The 20,901-nt window shown below is 47.9% G+C and overlaps 1 protein-coding gene and 1 pseudogene across 1 annotated transcript in view; one reads left to right on the top strand and one right to left on the bottom strand.

Annotated features, from left to right (window-relative positions):
- LOC121003519 overlaps positions 1-20,901 on the bottom strand; it is an 869,303-nt pseudogene that overhangs the window by 389,883 nt on the left and 458,519 nt on the right.
- The window catches only part of LOC121003546 (zinc finger protein 22-like), a 717,821-nt gene that overhangs the window by 582,769 nt on the left and 114,151 nt on the right, over positions 1-20,901 (top strand). The gene's annotated exons all lie outside the window — the stretch shown is intronic.

The raw sequence follows: 20,901 nt of genomic DNA, 5'->3' as shown, positions 1-20,901 counted from the left end.
TCTATCACCACTAGAACATCCTGATTATCACGGTGTATAGTATAAGGACACAGTGGTGTAACTAAAATAATAATAACAATAACATTTGTAAAGCGCTTTTCTCCCATAGGACTCAAAGCGCATAGATATGTCTCAGATCAATACAGGGTTGCAGGCTGGACTGTGTTACAGAGGAAATAGTCAGGTGTTCATAAATGCCAGACTAAACAGGTGGCTTTTCAGTTTGGACTTAAATGCTTCCAGGGATGGGGATGTCCTAATTGGGTGTGGCAGGGAGTTGTAAGGGCCCCCGGGAAAACTTTGCATAGGGCCCCCACCCCATAATAAGTTTGAAGGGGTTGTAGTACACAGCCACTGATCACTACACAAACTCACAGCGTCTAAACCCCTATAGCTATAAAGCCCCTGTAAGGCCCCCTACGGTGTCCTAGTAGTTAAATGTCCCCTTATAGTGGACCCAGCAATAATAATGCCCTGGTTGTGTTACCAGTATTAAAAATACCTCTGACAGTGCCTTCAGTAATAGTAATGTCCCCCCATACTTCCCCCCGCTATGGTCACATGTTTCCAGTCCCATGCGGTCACATGGTATAGATACAGTTGAAGCAGTCCAGGTATACCATGTGACCGTAGCGAGGACGAGCGCTCCACAGTAGAGGGGATCTTGACAAAAACTGAATGAGAGGATTGATAACCCAAAATATAGTCCCTGTACAGGGTCACCCTTATTGAGATAAAACATAACTTTTAATTTTTATGCTAAGAGGAAATACAAGTGTGATCAATTAAAACTATGAGGGTCCCGCTGTCACTATTATGTTATGGTGTACAGATCACGTCTATCATCTGATAGGATATTGGAGTGAGGTGGTGGCTTAAAGTGCACATGAAATTCCGGTGGGGAGGTTTATCCACAAGTATTTTAGGGTGAATCTATAGGTATCTAGATTACCCAATATGTCCCAGGTCTAGTGGTCTCTATGTGGTCTGGCTGCAGGCTAACTATTGGATTCTTCCAAAATAGCAGAGGAGCACTCGATTTTGTTAATACTCGCTTTAGTTAGCAGTGATACATAGGTGTGGAGAGTGTCCACTCCTAAGGGTCTCCCCTTACTCCTTTTCTACACCCCTAAGCGTGGGAAGGAGAGAGGGGAAGTAGGTACGTTCAGATCACACATACACACTCCTATCAGAACCTGGGTGTGGAGAAAGACCTCCTCCACTGCTGGGGTCTCCCCTTGCTCTTTTCCTACACCCCTAAGCAGAGGAGTTTTTGAGAAATTCTTACTGAATCCAATTAATAATCATTTCAGAGACTTACTGTTTAAATATGTGCTTTCCCAGTTTATTTGATAATGTAGGAATGATATTTTCAGCAGCATGGCATGTTTAGGGACATAGAGAAGACAAGGAGGAGTAGCTGGTGGGGAGCGAGCTCTGAAGAGGGATCTGTTAAATGATGCAGTAATCTTGTAGTTCACAGGACGTTAGCCACACAGGACAGACTGATCTCCTGTCTGACAGGTCAGCAAGCCTCGGACTGGTGGTCAGACTGGAGATCACATTACCAGGTGTCCATAATCAAAGGATATAAAATGTACGGATTCTTCGGAGCATCTAGAAAATTGCTGTTGACGTTATGTGCTGATGAAAATAATCCTATACTGCTTTTCCAATGGGGAAAAAAAAGGCTTGAGCAGGATTACAATAAAATGTGGCAGGTCCTTGAGCTTCCCCTGAGTACAACCCAAACTCCCCTGATGAAGCCACTGCCCTGGTGAAACATGTAGGGAGGGTTTGCTCATGGGCATCTTTTTTTTTTTAGTTAGGAAACCACTATTCTCCCTCTGGCACGGGATAGTGCTTGCAAACAAACAGACCTACAGAATCTACCTCCTGATGGAAGTGTGTTGGCAACTTTCGAAAACTGCTGGTGAGTTAGAATTACCGTATTTCTCGCGTTATACGACGTAACTTCCTCCTAAAAAACCTAGGTGCGTCTTAAGAAAACAAAATATTTTGAACTAAATGGTGTGCTTTTGCGGTGTTTTGAACTAATGAGGGGGGATCTGTGGAGGGCAGCGTTATAGGGGGATCTGAGGAGGACAGCGTTATAGGGGGATCTGAGGAGGACAGCGTTATAGGGGGATCTGAGGAGGACAGCGTTATAGGGGGATCTGAGAAGGACAGCGTTATAGGGGGATCTGAGAAGGACAGCGTTATAGGGGGATCTGAGAAGGACAGCGTTATAGGGGGATCTGAGAAGGACAGCGTTATAGGGGGATCTGAGGAGGACAGCGTTATAGGGGGATCTGAGGACAGCGTTATAGGGGGATCTGAGGAGGACAGCGTTATAGGGGGATCTGAGGAGGACAGCGTTATAGGGGGATCTGAGGAGGACAGCGTTATAGGGGGATCTGAGGAGGACAGCGTTATAGGGGGATCTGAGGAGGACAGCGTTATAGGGGGATCTGAGGAGGACAGCGTTATAGGGGGATCTGAGGAGGACAGCGTTATAGGGGGATCTGAGGAGGACAGCGTTATAGGGGAATTTGTGGAGGACAGCGTTATAGGGGGATCTGTGGAGGACAGCGTTATAGGGGGATCTGTGGAGGACATTGTTATAGGGGGATCTGTGGAGGACATTGTTATAGGGGGATCTGTGGAGGGCAGTGTTATAGGGGGGTCTGTGGAGGAAAGTGTTATGGGGGGGGGATCTAAACCCCATAACATTGGGCCCTAGTCATAGCAGCCATTACATATAAATTGTATACAGCAGCCCCTAGCAGTACTGCTTTGCTAAACTTGCAGTAATCACTTATCTGTGAGCAGTACTCGCTATTTATTAATGAGTGTGCGAGGCCGGAGCGTGACTGAGTAAGTGACGTGCGCTGCCGGCCTGACCGCTGCGTGCATGGCGAGTACTGCTTACAGATAAGGGATTACTGCTAGTTCAGCAAAGCAGCACTGGTAGGGGCTGCTGTATACACTTTATATGTGATGGCTGCTCTTACCCTGATAACGCCCCTCTTTACATGTCACTGGTACATCGCAGGCCGCTATGCCTATGCAGCACAGCACGGCCTGCGATGTGCCGGCCATGTAATACTGCTGTATTCGCTTTATAGGACACAAAGCTATTCCCCCAGACTTCTCTTATAAAGCGGAAAATACGGTATATGTGCTGATAAAAATAATCATATACAGCTTTTCCAATAATCAACTGCCAATATTATATTATACTCTATACAAGTAAGAAGGGTGACTTGTATCTAGATTGGGCTACTTTCACACTAGCGTTCAGAGCGGATCCGTCTCATATAATGCAGACTTGGGATCCGTTCAGAACGGATCCGTCTGCATTATATTGTAGAAAAAATTCTAAGTGTGAAAGTAGCTTCAGACGGATCCATCCAGACTTTACATTGAAAGTCAATGGGGGACGGATCCGTTTGAAAATTGAGCCATATAGTGTCAAATTCAAACGGATCCGTCCCCATTGACTTACATTGTAAGTCTGGACGGATCCGCTTGCCTCCGCACGCCCAGGCGGACACCCTTCAAACGGAGCCCCGAACGCTAGTGTGAAAGTAGCCTTTGCTAGAATGAAATCCGTGGTATGATCTTGGTACTGCCACCCTAGACGATAATGTTGCATTTATCTACTGAGGTTCATGTTCAAGCTAGGGTTGAGCGGTAAACCAGTGTCAACGATATACCGCGGTATTAAGAAACAGCGATATGGCGATATTGCTGTTTCTAAATAACTGCGGTATTTGGTGACATCATAGGAGCGGTCATATGCGCGCTGACCGCTACTAAATATGTGTGAGCCCGTCCCTGCATCATGCCTATGCGTATCGTACATAAGTCAAGGTGGGGCAAGAGAAGCGAGAGACCCTCACGGCCCGGGTGTCATAAATAAAGGTTGTACTGTCTATGTCTTCTGTGGCCCTGGCCCTGCCTGCAAGATGCACTGCACATGGTGATGGCACTTGATAAACTATAATGTCTTCCTGTTGCCCCGATACAGGAGCAACAAGAAGACATTACTGTATGGGGGCCACAAGACATTATTATACTGATGGCGGAGGGGTTACAAATTGTTGTCCCACACAGTATAATGTCTCCTTGTGGCCCCCATACAGCATAATGTCTTCTTGTGGCCCCATTTGGAGTATAATGTCTCCTTGTGGCCCCCATACAGTATAATGTCTCATTGTGGCCCCCATACAGTATAATGTCTCAATGTGGCCCCCATACAGTATAATATCGCCTTGTGGCCCCCATGCAGTATAATATCGCCTTGTGGCCCCCATACAGTATAATATCGCCTTATGGCCCCATACAGTATAATATAGCCTTGTGGCCCCCATACAGTATAATATCGCATTGTGGCCCCCATACAGTATAATATCGCCTTGTGGCCCCCATACAGTATAATATCGCCTTGTGGCCCCCATAAAGTATAATATCACCTTGTGGCCCCAAGTGTTTTTTCTTCTAAATGGGCATCTATCGCAATACATTTCTTAATATCGTTATCGTAGGAATATTTTTGATATCAGCCAACCCTAGTTCAAGCTGACAATCCGGGCACAACTATGATTGACCATTTGTAATATTCAATGGTCCTGGCGGAGGACCTCCCAGAAAACTGTTGTGCCACTCTTGTGCAGCTACTAAAGATCTGCAGCAGTTCACAGAGAAGGCCATCTTAAAAGTCTGGACAGGCAGAAAATTGTGAGAAGAACCAGACAACATGTAACGTCTATGGTCAGCTGTAATCCTGTCATCTCCATCTTCCTCATTATACAAGGATAAAATGTATCATACTGCTGGATAAAACAAGACTGAACACAAGATCTTCACAGACTTCTACAGATCATAGGGGACATTTCATGAGACTTTATCTCCATTTACCTGATCATCCTGTGGGACATTGTGATGTTCTTCTGACCCATCCTGTAGAAGGAGAGCACTGGGACATCTCTCCGGTGTTCTTCTCTCTTCCTTAACTGTAGGAAACACATCCAGTGACTGAATTCATTCCTTACATACAGATTATGAGAGGACGTGTGTATTTAGTCATGTCTATTACCTGGTGATATGAGGGGCCGGTGATCCTCCATCATGATGTCCTTATATCCATCTACCTGATCATCCTGTGGGACATAGTGATGTTCTTCTGAATTATCCTGTGGAAGAAGAGGACTGGGACATCTCTCAGGTGTTGTTCTCTCTTCCTTAACTGTAGGAAACACATCCAGTGACTGAATCCATCCCTTACATACAGATAATGAGAGGAGGTGAGTATTTAGTCATGTCTATTACCTGGTGATGTGAGGGGCCGGTGATCCTCCATCATGATGTCCTTGTACAGATCTTTGTGTCCTTCTAAATACTCCCACTCCTCCATGGAGAAATAGACAGTGACATCCTGACACCTTATAGGAACCTGACAACACAATGATACAGTCATCACCCAGATCCCTTCATAGCGTTCCTGTATAATGTCCCAGCATTCCCAGCAGTGTCACCTCTCCAGTCAGCAGCTCAATCATCTTGTTGGTGAGTTCTAGGATCTTCTCTCTATTGATTTCCTCATGTTTCAGGGGGTGAGGTAGAGGCCCCATGATTGGGCTCAGGGTTCTTCCCCATTCCTCAGACACAGGGTCCTGACAGCGCTCACTAGAGGTCTTCTTCACTACTGTGTAGTCCTGGTTATGGAGAGACACAGTAATAACTATGCCAGGGGAAGAAAAACAGAACTGGATCGCACATCCACAATGCTATGCTTTGATCTAATCATACTCGCTTAACAGCGCCATGTTGAAGTGTACAGCCCCCCATACTGCTTGCTGTACAAGAGGCATTAGTGTACATTTTGATCAAAAGGCATAAGCCCACTGACCACGCCAAGGTCGCCTCTTTGAGTGGGACCTACTCTGACAAAAAAGCACAGCGCAATGCGGTGACAAAGCGGCACTGCCCTAGTAGGCGGCGGGACCCAGAAGTCAAACAGCAACCCTGCTGCCTGACAATGCCACCCATGGCACTGGTCTTTACTACTGGTATCAGCTCTCCTCCCATTCGGCACAGGTGGTTTTAATCGCAGAAGTCTGCATATAGTGGTCATTGACCTGTAGCTCCTGATAGCAATGGACATGTTGTGTTAGACAACTGTTCACATGGTGCAGTACTGCGTGGTGGCCTTTGTTTTTGTGGTGCTGTGCTGGTGGGTTGGTGGGACCCAGTGCCATGGATGGCATTGTCAGGCAGCAGGGTTGCTGTTTGACTCCTGGGTCCCGCCGCTTACTAGGGCAGTGCTGCTTTGTCACCACATTGCGCTGCGACTTTTTGTCAGAGTAGGTCCCACTCAAAGAGGCGACCTTGGCGTGGTGAGTGGGCTTATGCCTTTTGATCAAAACGTACACTAATACCTCTTGTACAGCATGCAGTATGGGGGGCTGTACACTTCTAAATGGCGCTGAGAAGAGAGTAGATCAAAGCATAGCATTGTGGATGTGCGATCCAGTTCTGTTTTTCTCCCCCTGGCACAGTAATAACTATCACTCCATACATCTCCAGAGTCCCTCACCTCTCCAGTCATATCCACCTGTTAGTAACATAGATAAGATGATGTAATGTGACATCATCAGAATTTCTCACCTCTCCAGTAAGCAGGAAGAGGATCTCTAGGGCGAGATTCATTATATTCTCCGCCATCTTGTCTCTGTCCATTCTTGTCGGGTCAATCAGGAGAAGGATCTTATATAGAAGATCTCCACTGAGCGGATCCTATATTGTAGGAACCTGAATGGAGAGAAGATGAAACAATGTAAAATCCTACAAAATCTCATGTAAAATACAATAACTGGAGATAAGAGGATACATCGGAGGAGATAATAAAGTGTAGATGTTGTGTTCTCTCTTTTTATATGGATCGAAACATGTGTGAGGTCAAGGCAGTTTCATGATATGTCATAAAATCTAATATATATAAAATACAAAACATAAGTTGATCAACAAGTCATAAAACTGGGAATAAAAAAATAAAATTAAGATAGACATGCAGAGCGAACTAACACCCCGGAATGAAGATCACATTAGCCCTTTTACACTACATGTGTCTATTTTATTCTATATTTTTTTATTCCCAGTTTTATGACTTGTTGATCAACTTGGATGTTTAGTATTTTCTATATATTGGATTTTATAATCTAGATCATTTGTATGTTTAATTTGTTGCTATATAGAACTGAAAAAACCGCAGGGTGTGCATTGTGAATGACTATAATACTACAAAAACAGCCTGACACGGTCCGGCCCAGGTTCTGATATCAGCACAGCTCCGTATAAGGAGCGATTGGTCCCTCATTTTTATACTATTACAACCACCGAGGAACAAAACGTACAGTTTCGAAATGCGTCTGCTGTAACTGCGGTATTAATCTATCGAGTGTAACTGCAGAACCAACCTATTGAGAGGAATAAACTTATCCTTCATACCATTCTGGACATTGAAACAGCAGAAATTGGCATTCCCATATCCCTACTACACACACGCAAGTAAGTGTGCCGGCACACGAGAGAACTATAGGATCCAGCAGAGCATCGAGATCATAGGTGAGCGGAGGTCATCAATATCAGATCGGGGGGATCTGATATCCGGCACCCCCAGTCAATCAGCTGTATGAAGAGAAGGTACACGCTGTGCGCGCCTGCCGTCTCTCTTCCTGCTTGCCATAGACATGACAGCAGCGAGCAGGACAGGAGATGGCTTGCGCCTTATACAGCTGACCTGTGGGGGTGCCAGATGTCGAAGCCCCGCCAATCCGATACTGATGACCTATCTTGAGGATAGGTCATCAAAATAAGAGCCTTCTTAGATTAGTGGTATACGAGTCCCTATCAGATTGGAACAGTTTCAATGGAGTCCAGAAGAAATGGGACTACTTAAAAGTGGCACTATTGAAGGCAACAGATAATTGCATTAGGCTTGTCAATAAAAGCAAAAAAAGGAAGAGACCACTGTGGTACTCAGCAGAAGTGGCCAAAATCATTAAAAACAAAAAGATAGCATTTAGAAATAAAAAAAAATTAAAAAAACAAGGATGAAAGGCAAATTTATAAGATTAGGCAGAGAGAGGCCAAACAAGTTATAAGAGCTTCTAAAGCACAGGCAGAAGAGAAAAAAGGCGATAGACATTCTTCAGATACATAAATGAAAAAAGGAAACTAAAACAAGGAATTACCAAATGAAAAACAAAAGAAGGAAGGTATATGGAAGAAGATAAAGAACTAGCTGACAGCCTCAATGAATACTTCTGTTCAGTTTTTACAAAGGAAAATGAAGGAAAAGGACCTCAGTTAGGAAGGAAGACTAATGAATCTTTTGATGCATGTGTCTTTACAGAGGAAGAGGTTCTAAGTCAGCTGTCTAAAATCAATACAAATAAGTCACAGGGGCCTGATGGGATACACCCAAAGCTATTAAAAGAGCTCAGCGGTGAAGTAGCAAAACCATTAACAGATTTATTTAGCCAATCACTGGTAACAGGAGTCGTCCCAGAAGATTGGAAATTAGCAAATGTTGTGCCCATTCACAAGAAAGGTAGTAGGGAGGAATTGGGAAACTATAGGCCAGTAAGCCTGACATCAATAGTGGGGAAATTAATGGAAACCATACTTAAGGAGAGGATTGTGGAACATCTAAAATCCCATGGATTGAAAGATGAAAAACAGCATGGGTTTACTTCAGGGAGATCATGTCAAACTAATCTTATTGATTTTTTGGTGACTAAAATAATAGATGGCGGAGGTGCAGTAGACATGGCTTATCTAGACTTTAGTAAGGCTTTTGATACTGTCCCACATAGAAGGCTTATCAATAAAGTGCAGTCTTTGTGCGTGGACTCCCATATTGTTGAATGGATTAGGCAGTGGCTGAGGGACAGACAACAGAGGATTGTAGTCAATGGAGTATATTCAGACCAAGGTCTTGTTACCAGTGGGGTACCTCAGGGATCTGTTCTGGGACCCATATTGTTTAATATCTTTATCAGCGAAATTGCAGAAGGCCTCGATGGTAAGGTGTGTCTTTTTGCTGATGACACAAAGATTTGTAACAGGGTTGATGTTCCTGGAGGGATACACCAAATGGAAAAGGATTTAGGAAAACTAGAGGAATGGTCAAAAATCTGGCAACTAAAATTTATGTTGATAAGTGCAAGATAATGCACCTGGGGCGTAAAAACCCAAGAGCAGAATATAAAATCAGTGATACAGTCCTTACCTCAGTATCTGAGGAAAGGGATTTAGGGGTCATTATTTCAGAAGACTTAAAGGTAGGCAGACAATGTCATAGAGCAGCAGGAAATGCTAGCAGAATGCTTGGGTGTATAGGGAGAGGCATTACCAGTAGAAAGATGGAGGTGCTCATGCCGCTCTACAGAGCACTAGTGAGACCTCATTTGGAGTATTGTGCTCAGTACTGGAGACCATATCTCCAGAAGGATATTGATAGTTTGGAGAGAGTTCAGAAAAGAGCTACTAAACTGGTACATGGATTGCAGGATAAAACTTACCAGGAAAGATGAAAGGACCTTAACATATATAGCTTGGAAGAAAGACGAGACAGAGGGAATATGATAGAAACTTTTATATAAATAAAGGGAATCAACAAGGTAAAAGAGGAGAGAATATTTAAAAGAAGAAAAACTGCTACAAGAGGACATAGTTTTAAATTAGAGGGGCAAAGGTTTAAAAGTAATATCAGGAAGTATTACATTACTGAGAGAGTAGTGGATGCATGGAATAGCCTTCCTGCAGAAGTGGTAGCTGCAAATACAGTGAAGGAGTTTAAGCATGCATGGGATAGGCATAAGGCCATCCTTCATATAAGATAGGGCCAGGGGCTATTCATAGTATTCAGTATATTGGGCAGACTCGATGGGCCAAATGGTTCTTATCTGCCGTCACATTCTATGTTTCTATGTTCTATGTTTCTGGACTTCTGGAGGGTCAGGATGCGGACTCTGACACCGGAGGGATTGAATGAAGAAATCTGCACTCTGCTTGGCTCCTCCTTCCCTGTGCTGGCGTGGTGAGCACGAGACCACCGCTTTCTGTCCCACTTGCCTCCTGTGTATTCTCTTGGCATTTGGAACTGGGTTTCCTTCCTTCCTGTACGCGCATGCGCCAAATAAATAAGTAGTGAGTATTATATTATACACTTATATAAAAGGCTTCTCACACACAGCAGCGCCAACCCAAAGATGAATGCAGCAGATGAAACGCGCGTCGGGGAGGACACATCCCCTACAGATGTCTGTCATATCGGTTGCTGATTTTACTATTGTTTATTTCAGTCACTTTTCTTGTGAATTTTCTTTCGCTGTTCTATGATTTCTGTCTCGTCAGCGCCTCACACTGGAGACCTGCGCACTTCTCCATTATTATTATCACTATATCTTTTTGGAGCCTGTTGATATATTTATCATCTACGAGCAGAATTACCCGGCTTCATACCGGCCATCCATAACCATGACATCCACAGCACCCCCATAACAGTGTCATCCACAGTGTCCCCATAACAGTGACATCCACAGTGTCCCTATAACCGTGTCATATTTAAATTAATTCGGCCACTGATCTCACACTGCCAACATACAGAGTGTGATGCGACACATAATTTGAGCTAATCACTGGCCCAAATTCATTTAACCCTTTAAAAACATCAGTTACTTATTGAAATCAGTGACAGTGTCCGTCTGTCCACTTTGCTGCCAGTTCTTGTGTCCAGAACCTGTTTGGGCTGAACTCCTCTGCATTTGGTGCGGGAACCACCCTCTGTATGTCACCAGTGTGAGATCAGTGCCCGAATTCATTTCAGTCTTTAAATCACACTTTTCTGCCCATTTTGTGTCCGTCTTTTGTATTTTAATGCCGCTTTTACCTGATTTCCCCTCGAGACGCTCACTGCAACATTATTACTGGTGATAAATTCTCCTCATTAAAAAAAACAACAAAAATACAAAGGATGCGAATAAGAAACTGACGAATACAAAAAACTACTTCAGCCTCATCAGTTTCCACTGATTTGACTAAGTAACTGATGTTTTAAGGGGTTAAATGAATTGGGGCCAGTGATCTTGCACTGCCAACATACAGAAGGTGATGACCCACATCAGAGACAGTGGAATTCAGCCTGGTCCGATCATATTCTGGGTAGATATGAGTGAATTGTCCTGTATAGTGGTGTAGAACACTGTGCCGTGCAGTAACACACATAGGGAGTCTGCTGTGGTAGTGAAATAATACTGTGAGTCAGTATGACAGGCAGATGGCAGGCATCGCTCCTAGAATCACTGCACACTTCACTTATTTGGGCAGTTAGGCCGAGATCACACAAACGTGTGTGACCCATGCCCGTGCTGCGGGCCGCAATGCACGATCGCCGGCCGTAGGTCAGCCGCATCGGATCGCGGACCCATTCACTTTAATGGGTCGGCGTGTCACGGCGGACGTGCATTCAGTATAAAAGATAACACACCAACCAGGCTCTGGACGAGAGTGTCATGGTCTTACCTGCTTGCTGCTCTCCTTCGTTTGACATGTGCTGGCGGCCATCTTGGTTTCTGGGTTTCTTGTAGCCTTCCACCCTGCGGCTCCTCCTTCCCCTGGGAGGAGCTGGATGCCTAGCTCATATATATAGGAGGTCTGTGGCTTCAGTTCCTTGCTTGGTCCTCTTGTGTTCACATGCTTCTAAGACTGCTGCTGCTTCTGGTTCCTGATCCTGGCTTCGTCTGACTACCCTGCTGGTTCCTGATCCTGGCTTCGTCTGACTACCCTGCTGGTTCCTGATCCTGGCTTCGTCTGACTACCCTGCTGGTTCCTGATCCTGGCTTCGTCTGACTACCCTTCTGGTTCCTGACCTCTGGCTTCGCAAAGACTCTGCTCGGTTTCACCATCCGTTTGGACTTTTGCTTTACAGCTTTATTTTCAATAAAGCCTTCTTATTTTCACTTATCTCTTGTTGTACGTCTGGTTCATGGGTCCGTGACATTAGGACCAAGCCATGAATTCTGACGGTACAGGGCCATCCTCGCTACCCACGCTGGTTGCCAGACTTGATCAGCAGGATCACCTGTTGGGTCGGTTCGCTGTGGCGTTGCAAACCCTGCTTGAACGCACGGCTCATTTCGCTCCCGTTGCCGATGGGTCGGTTGTCGCTCCTGGGCTCGCTTCTACTGCCGCTCCGGTTGTTGCGCCAGAGTCTACCCCGACACCTGTTGTTGCGCCTGCGGTGTTTCGGGGTATGACCGGTTCTGCCCCTCTTCCACAGCGCTTTGGGGGAGAGCCAACTCAGTGCCGAGGTTTCCTTAACCAGGTGGGCATTTATTTCGAGTTGCTGCCACATGCCTTTCCTACTGAGAGATCAAAGGTGGGCTTCTTGATCTCGCTGCTCTCGGACAAGGCCTTGGCCTGGGCCAGCCCTTTATGGGAGAACAACAATCCGGTGGTTGCCGAGTTTTCCGGTTTTGTTGCTTCTCTTCGGAAGGTATTCGATGTGCCGGCTCGTGCTGCCTCTGCTGCGAAGCTCCTTATGTCCATCAGACAGGGTTCACGATCCGTAGCTGAATACGCCATTGAGTTTCGTACCCTGGCAGCAGAGGTGGGCTGGAATAATGAGGCTCTGGTCGCTGCTTTCTCTCATGGTCTCTCGGATGCCTTGAAGGATGAGGTTGCAGCTAAGGACCTACCAGTTGAGCTCGAGTCTCTTATTTCTTTCCTGATTTTGATTGACACCAGACTCAGGGAGAGACCTTCCTTTAAGGAGAACCTGCGGAGATCTTCTAACAGATTGGTGCCTACGTTTGCTGTCCCACCCGTGCCTCCCTCTCCTCCCACGCCTCCTGGGGATGACTTGTCTGGGGGTGAACCCATGCAGCTGGGGTTTGCTCGCCTGTCCGAGGGGGAGAGGGCACTCCGGAGACGCGAGGGCCGATGCATGTACTGTGGTCTCGGTGGGCATTTTCGGTTGGCATGTCCGAACCGTCCGGGAAACGCTCGTACCCTGAGATCCTGTCGGGGGCAGATCTTGGGTGGAGTCTCCTCGTCCCCGGTTTCCCGTGTTGACAAACCACTGATCACTGTTGTCCTCTCCTGGGTCGGGGGCTCGGTGACGACCCAGGCGTTGGTGGACTCTGGTGCTGGTGGTTTGTTCATTGATAGTGTGTTCGCTGCCGCCAATTCCATTCCTCTGCAGGCTCGAGGTTCCCCACTGGCTCTTGAGGCGATAGACGGCAGACCCCTTCTGCCGCCACACGTGACTCATGAGACCCTTCCAGTGGGGATAGCCATTGGTGCCGTTCACAGAGAGTCGGTCTGCCTCCAGGTTATTTCGTCTCCACACTACTCGGTGGTCTTGGGGTACCCCTGGCTCCAGAAGCATAATCCGACTTTCGATTGGAGATCGGTCGAGATCCTCTCGTGGTCACCGCAGTGTGGGGCTAGTTGCATCCATGGGTCTGTCAAGTTGCTGTGTACTTCCTCGGACTCTCTGTTGCCTCCTGAATACGAGGAGTACCGGGATGTATTCGATAAGGTGCGCGCGGTTGCCCTACCTCCGCACCGCCCATACGATTGTGCCATAGAGTTACAATCTGGTGCCGTTCCTCCTCGTGGCAAAGTCTATCCACTGTCGGTAGCGGAGAATGAGGCCATGGAGGAGTACGTGAGGGAGGCGCTTTCACGCGGACACATTCGCAAATCTTCGTCCCCGGCAGGGGCTGGATTTTTCTTTGTGAAAAAGAAGGGCGGTGAGTTGAGGCCTTGCATCGATTACAGGGGGCTCAATCGCATCACGATCAAGAACGCTTACCCGATACCCTTGATTTCCGAGCTGTTCGATCGCCTTAAAGGGGCCACGGTCTTTACCAAACTCGACCTGAGGGCGGCATATAACCTGGTAAGGATCAAGGCGGGCGATGAGTGGAAGACCGCGTTTAACACCAGGACCGGTCATTACGAATCCTTGGTTATGCCCTTTGGGTTGTGCAATGCGCCCGCAGTCTTTCAGGAATTCATCAACGATGTTTTCCGTGACCTGTTGCAGCAGTGTGTGGTAGTCTATTTGGATGACATCTTGGTATATTCTGAATCCATGGAGGCCCACATTCTGGATGTCAGACGAGTGTTGCAACGGTTACGAGAGAACAAGCTGTTCGGTAAGCTTGAGAAATGCGAATTTCACCGATCCCAGGTAACCTTCTTAGGTTACATCATTTCCGCTGAGGGGTTCTCCATGGATCCTGAGAAGGTTTCGGCTGTCTTACAGTGGCCCCAGCCCAGTGGTCTTCGTTCCCTGCAGCGCTTTTTGGGCTTCGCCAATTATTATCGGAAGTTCATCAGGGACTTTTCCATGCTGGCCAAGCCTCTCACGGATCTGACCAGGAAGGGCAGTAATTCCCAGGTCTGGCCGCTCGAGGCCATCCGAGCTTTTGAGGCCCTAAAGTCCGCCTTTGTGTCGGCTCCGATTCTGTCGCATCCCAACCCTGGGTTGCCCTTTGTCCTCGAGGTGGACGCGTCTGAGACGGGAGTAGGCGCCCTTCTGTCTCAGCGTAGAACACCAGAGGGTCCTCTGCTTCCTTGTGGGTTTTACTCCCGGAAACTGTCTTCCGCGGAGTGCAACTATCAGATTGGTGACAGGGAGTTATTGGCCATCGTGCAGGCCCTTAAAGAATGGAGGCACTTGCTCGAGGGTTCGGTGGTTCCGGTTCTCATCCTGACGGACCACAAGAATCTGACCTACCTTTCTGAGGCCAAGAGATTGACACCACGTCAGGCCAGATGGGCTCTGTTCTTGTCTCGTTTTAATTACGTGGTCTCCTACCTACCCGGTTCCAAGAACATCAGGGCGGATGCCTTATCACGGCAGTACTCCGAGCTGTCCAGGGAGGAGTCGATTCCGACTTCGGTCATACCTCCGAATCAGATCCTGGCCGCCATTCGCACCAGCCTGACCTCTCCCCTGGGTGAGCAGATTTTGGCGGCTCAATCTGGTGCTCCCTCTGGGAGACCCAACGGCAGATGTTTTGTGCCTGAGGAGTTGCGCACTCGGTTGTTGCGAACCTACCATAACTCCAAGACCGCGGGGCATCCTGGAAAGAATCAGCTGTCCTGGGCTGTTTCACGTCTGTTCTGGTGGCCTTCCCTACGTTCCGACATCGCCGCATATGTAGCGGCATGCTCCGTTTGTGCCCAGAGTAAGTCCCCTCGGCACCTTCCGTTGGGCCTTCTGCAACCCATAGCCACCGGGGAGCGCCCATGGTCACACCTGGGGATGGATTTCATTGTGGACCTCCCTGCATCCCGAGGCCATATGGTCATTCTCATGATTGTGGATCGGTTTTCCAAAATGTGCCACTGTGTTCCTCTCAAGAAGTTACCCTCTGCACAAGAGTTGGCCACGATTTTTGCCAGGGAGGTCTTCCGGTTGCACGGTTTGCCTAAGGAGATTGTGTCGGATCGGGGGAGTCAGTTTGTGTCCAGGTTCTGGCGCGCCTTTTGCTCCCAGTTGGGGATTCATCTCTCCTTCTCCTCGGCCTACCACCCTCAGTCCAATGGGGCCGCAGAACGATCCAATCAGGCCTTGGAGCAATTCCTTCGTTGCTATGTCTCCGATCACCAAGACAATTGGGTTGACCTCCTGCCTTGGGCTGAGTTTGCCAGGAACACGGCGGTGAACTCTTCCTCTGGGACGTCTCCCTTCATGGCCAATTATGGGTTCCAACCTGCCGTGTTACCGGAGGTATTCTCTCCCCAGGATATTCCGGCTGTGGAGGATCACCTTTCCGTCCTACGTGCTTCTTGGGTACAGATCCAGAAGTCCCTTGAGGTCTCTGCGCAGCGCCAGAGACTCCAGGCTGATCGCAGACGAGCGCCTGCTCCTTCCTACCAGGTCGGAGACCGTGTATGGTTGTCCACCCGCAACCTCAACCTTCGAGTGCCCACTCCCAAGCTGGCGCCTCGCTTTGTTGGTCCCTTCCGAGTGCTTCGCAGGGTAAACCCGGTAGCCTATGCCCTTGCGCTTCCTCCTGGCATGCGGATCTCCAACGTGTTTCATGTCTCCCTGTTGAAGCCACTGGTGTGTAATCGTTTCACTTCCTCGGTTCCTCGGCCTCGTCCGGTCCAAGTGGGCAATCGTGAGGAATATGAGGTGAGCAATATCCTGGACTCACGCCTGGTCCGCGGTCGGTTGCAGTTTTTGGTCCATTGGCGTGGTTATGGTCCAGAGGAGCGTTCCTGGGTTCCCTCCGCAGATGTCCATGCTCCTGCCTTGCTCCGAGCCTTCCACGCACGCTTCCCTCAGAAACCGTTTTGTGCTCCGCGGAGGAGGGGCCCTTGAGGGGGAGGTACTGTCATGGTCTTACCTGCTTGCTGCTCTCCTTCGTTTGACATGTGCTGGCGGCCATCTTGGTTTCTGGGTTTCTTGTAGCCTTCCACCCTGCGGCTCCTCCTTCCCCTGGGAGGAGCTGGATGCCTAGCTCATATATATAGGAGGTCTGTGGCTTCAGTTCCTTGCTTGGTCCTCTTGTGTTCACATGCTTCTAAGACTGCTGCTGCTTCTGGTTCCTGATCCTGGCTTCGTCTGACTACCCTGCTGGTTCCTGATCCTGGCTTCGTCTGACTACCCTGCTGGTTCCTGATCCTGGCTTCGTCTGACTACCCTGCTGGTTCCTGATCCTGGCTTCGTCTGACTACCCTTCTGGTTCCTGACCTCTGGCTTCGCAAAGACTCTGCTCGGTTTCACCATCCGTTTGGACTTTTGCTTTACAGCTTTATTTTCAATAAAGCCTTCTTATTTTCACTTATCTCTTGTTGTACGTCTGGTTCATGGTTCCGTGACAGAGAGACAGGGGAAGGGTCACCTCCTAGTTTATCCCTGACCTCTTTCCCTGCACTGCTCAGCCCACAGACAGACCTTGAAGGTAGGTGTGCTGTGTCCTCCAGCCTGGACTGACAAAACCCTGAACTCCCTGAGATGGTGAAGTGGGGAGATAGGAGCAGCCTGCTCGCACAGAACCTGGATGGGATAGATGACACAAACAACCAAACTAGAAATGACACATCTTCTGAGAGCAGGAACTGACAGCCAACCTTCCCTCCAAACTTCCCAGACCAAAATGATCAGTATAATCCGCTCAGAGCACTTAGCTGGAGATTATTTAAACTAATGACTCCACCCAGTGCACCTGATGAGAGGCGGATCCAGCACGGCACCAAAACAAATACTAAACTCGTGCTGCTATCCTGGCCGACCTCCGCACATCGTCAGAGTGGGGCATGACACCGCGATACACAGATTAATAAAAAGGAGGCTGAATGGATTTATGAAATGAACACACTGCAGCCACAAGGACATAATATTGAATGGGACATAAAATCTGTATGCATGGTGTGATTTATTCGAATATATACTGTCTGAATATATTTAGCGTTTTATATATTTATCATATTTTTATATTAATCAATTTTATATTTTTATTTTTAATGACATTTTGGAATATTGACATGGTTTTTATATGATTTTATGCAAGGGATTGATGTGTTTTATGTATTTTGTACATGTTTTAAATAATTTTAGCATGCAATTGTTTGACCTGCCGCTGGACAACGGAAGTCCGTTTTTGTTCCGGGGCAAAAGGTTGTTATATACTCGTGGACTATAGCGCCGTTTGTACCGCAGACCCTGACGAAGCTAATAGCGAAACCCGGGTCAGGCAATCATATATGCATGTGAAAACTTGGAATATGTGAGTAGAATAAAGTTTAATCACCTCTGATTATTGAGGGTATTGCACCATTTGTTTGTCCTTCTTGTGAAGGTAATCCTGATCCGGTTTGGAGTGTGCGGCTGGTGGCTCAAAGCGAGATCTAACGGCAGGCTGGAGGTGGATAGCGGGCTCATTTCATGTGAAGTACGGACCTGCAATTGACACTTCCGACAGCTGAATAGGAACTCGGCTCTTTATATTTATGGTTCCTTTCCAACTACTCTCATAAACTGTTAATATTATAGCGCGGTTCCCGTACTTAACTTTTTACTCTATATTAAGGAGATTGAACCTACTCTATTAAGGGCACCGCTGCTCGGTCTAGTTTTTCACACCAAACGCCACTTGTTTTACCATGGCACCGTGATACGCCCGTTCCGCAAAAAGATAGGACATGTTCTATCTTTTTGCGGAACGGAAGTACGGGACGCAACCCCATGGAAGCATTCCGTAGTGCTTCCGAGGGGTCCCGTTCCGTGCGGCCGTTCCGCAATTCCGGATTTGCGGACCCATTCAAGTGAATGGGTCCGCATCCGTGATGCAGAATGCACACGGAACTGTGGCCGTGTATTGTGGGCCGCAATACGGCCACGGATCACACACGTTCATGTGAACTAGGCCTTACAGCGCTAAAACTGACCAAATAACTCAAGTGTGAACTTAGCCTTACAGGTCAATGTTAGTGTCTAGAAGCGCACTCCTTCTACACAGTAGTCAGCTGATTCCACATAGATGTCTACAGAACCTGTTCTAATAAACGCTTATACAAGTAGAGCCCCCCAACAGAGTGGAGAGGATGTCAGCAGTAAGTTTGTGTTGACGTCACTGATTATTTAGCCCTTCCTTTGATCAGTCAGAACAATAACCTACAAAGAACGGGTCCTGTCTGTGGAGGATACGCCTTCACTCTGTCAGCATTTGGTCAGTAATCCATCAGTATTGCTAATGCAAAAAAAACAAAACAAAAAACAAACAAACACAGGAGTGGATCCAAAACAGAGATGACACGTGAATGGAATATTGGCCTGTCTTCTGTGTTTTGCACCCATTCCTGCCTTTAGCTACCAAATCATAAGCCAATTCTGATGGGACCATACAGGCCTTACAGCTGCTGCACAGTCAGGATCTGTTGTGTGTCTCATTTTTCCTTCCTTCTGACAGATCAGAAGAAAGGTCAAATAAATGATGATGCCAGCCTGGCCGAGAGGCAAAATAGTGTCTCAGTCATGTACTGGGCAGGGTAGGAACAGCATGAGAAGTCCACAGAATGGCCCTATGACAGAGTCTGGAGGTGGTGGTAGCATCAGGAGGCCACAGAGTGGCCCTATGACATAGTGGTTAGGTGGAAGCAGCATGAGGAGACCACAGAGTGGAGGTGGCAGCAGCAGCACCAGGAGACTACAGAGTGGCAAGGTGACAGACATAGTGTAGAAGTGGCAGCAGCATCAGGAGACCATAGAGTCGCAAGGTGACATAGTGTGGGGATGTCAGCAGCATGAAGAGACCACAGAGTGACCCGGTGACAGAGTGGGCAGGTGGGTGGCACTACCAGTTCCCGCTGACGAAGGTAGGTGTAAGAAGGAGCACTTGGAATCAGATGTGTGGCATCAGGCAGTTGGCAGCATCAGAATAGTAGATGAGGCAGGTAGCCAGAAGAAACTGGTCTCTTTTGTCAAGGTTTGGGTGAGGAGGCATGGATGATCTAATCTGATGCATCAGACACTGGTGGGTGGAAATCCTGGCTGATCCGCACCGGATTCATTTTGACAAAGGTTACTCTCTCCACATTTTGGGTGGACAGGCAAGTTCTTCTTCGGGTAACTATGGCCCCCACTGCACTTAACACCTGCTCTAATGCCACCCTACTGGCCGGGCAGGACAGCTTTTCCAGGTCAAACTCGGCCAGGTGCGGGCATGGCCAACTGCCGACATGGCCGGACGTGTCTGAGAGCTGCTCTGGCTCCCATCATTGATCCTGACTAATCCTGTTGCTTGTAACCCAGATATTTCACTCAGAACCAGTGCCCAGGAGCCCCAAGAGGCCGAACATTCTGATTATGGGTCCTAGAAAAGCACAACAAGCAGCGGATCGCCTAAAAGAGTTCGCCCGTCAGGAGGCACAACATGGCGCCGCCGCCAACGCTTTCCCTCGTGTGCCACAAACCAGAGGGCAATCCGTTCAACTCCCATCGACGGAGATGGAGGGGGAACCAGAACTAACCTTGCAATCCTCCCACAGCCAGTTAATGGCAGCTATCATGGGATGCCAGTGGTCTCTCACAGGCAAGATAGAGGAGGTCAGAGTAGACCTAGGCCTCCTGTGCCATGATGTTCAACAGCTACGTGAGCGGGTCCAGCTTACCGAGGAAAGAGTGTCTGAGCTGGAGGACTCGACCAGACCTCTAACAGCTAGAATATCTGCTGTAGAAGGTGAGGTTGAGATGTGGCGCCAGAAATGCGATGACCTCGAAAACCGTTCGAGGAGAAACAATATTCGCATACTTGGCATGCCTGAGAGAACCGAGGGATCCGATCCTGCTACATTTCTGGAAGGATGGTTCAAACCAACGTTCCCAGACGCGTCCTTCTCCGCGGCCTTCGCACTGGAGAGGGCTCACCATGTTCCTGCTCGGATGCCCCCACCTGGGGCCCCTTCAAGACCGCTTCTCACCCGCATGCTCAATTGGCGGGATCACAACCTCATTCTGTCTAAGGCGAGAGTGAAGCAAACCATCACCCTTGGATCTGCTAACATATCCCTGTACCCGGATTTCTCAGCGGAGTTACAGAAGAAGAGAGCCACATTTACATCTATTAAGAAGCGCCTGCGAGACCTCGACTTGCAATATTTTATAGCCTACCCTGCCCGTTTGAGGGTCCTAGATGGAGGGAAGTAGCATTTCTTCAGTAATACTAGGGAGACCGAGGACTGGCTCTTGGTGAGACCCCGGAATTCACCCCAGAGATGAGGTGATATCTATCCAAGGGAAGCTATATCTTGTTGTCCGGGACCGGTCATGCCTACCTCTTGTTATCTCCATTAAGGGCTATGTGTGTT

The sequence above is a fragment of the Bufo bufo genome, chromosome 6 (assembly GCF_905171765.1).
Source record: "Bufo bufo chromosome 6, aBufBuf1.1, whole genome shotgun sequence".
NCBI classification, from domain to species: Eukaryota; Metazoa; Chordata; class Amphibia; order Anura; family Bufonidae; genus Bufo; species Bufo bufo.
The sequence above is the reverse complement of the archived record's forward strand: the minus strand, read 5'-3'. Positions and strand labels throughout refer to the sequence as shown.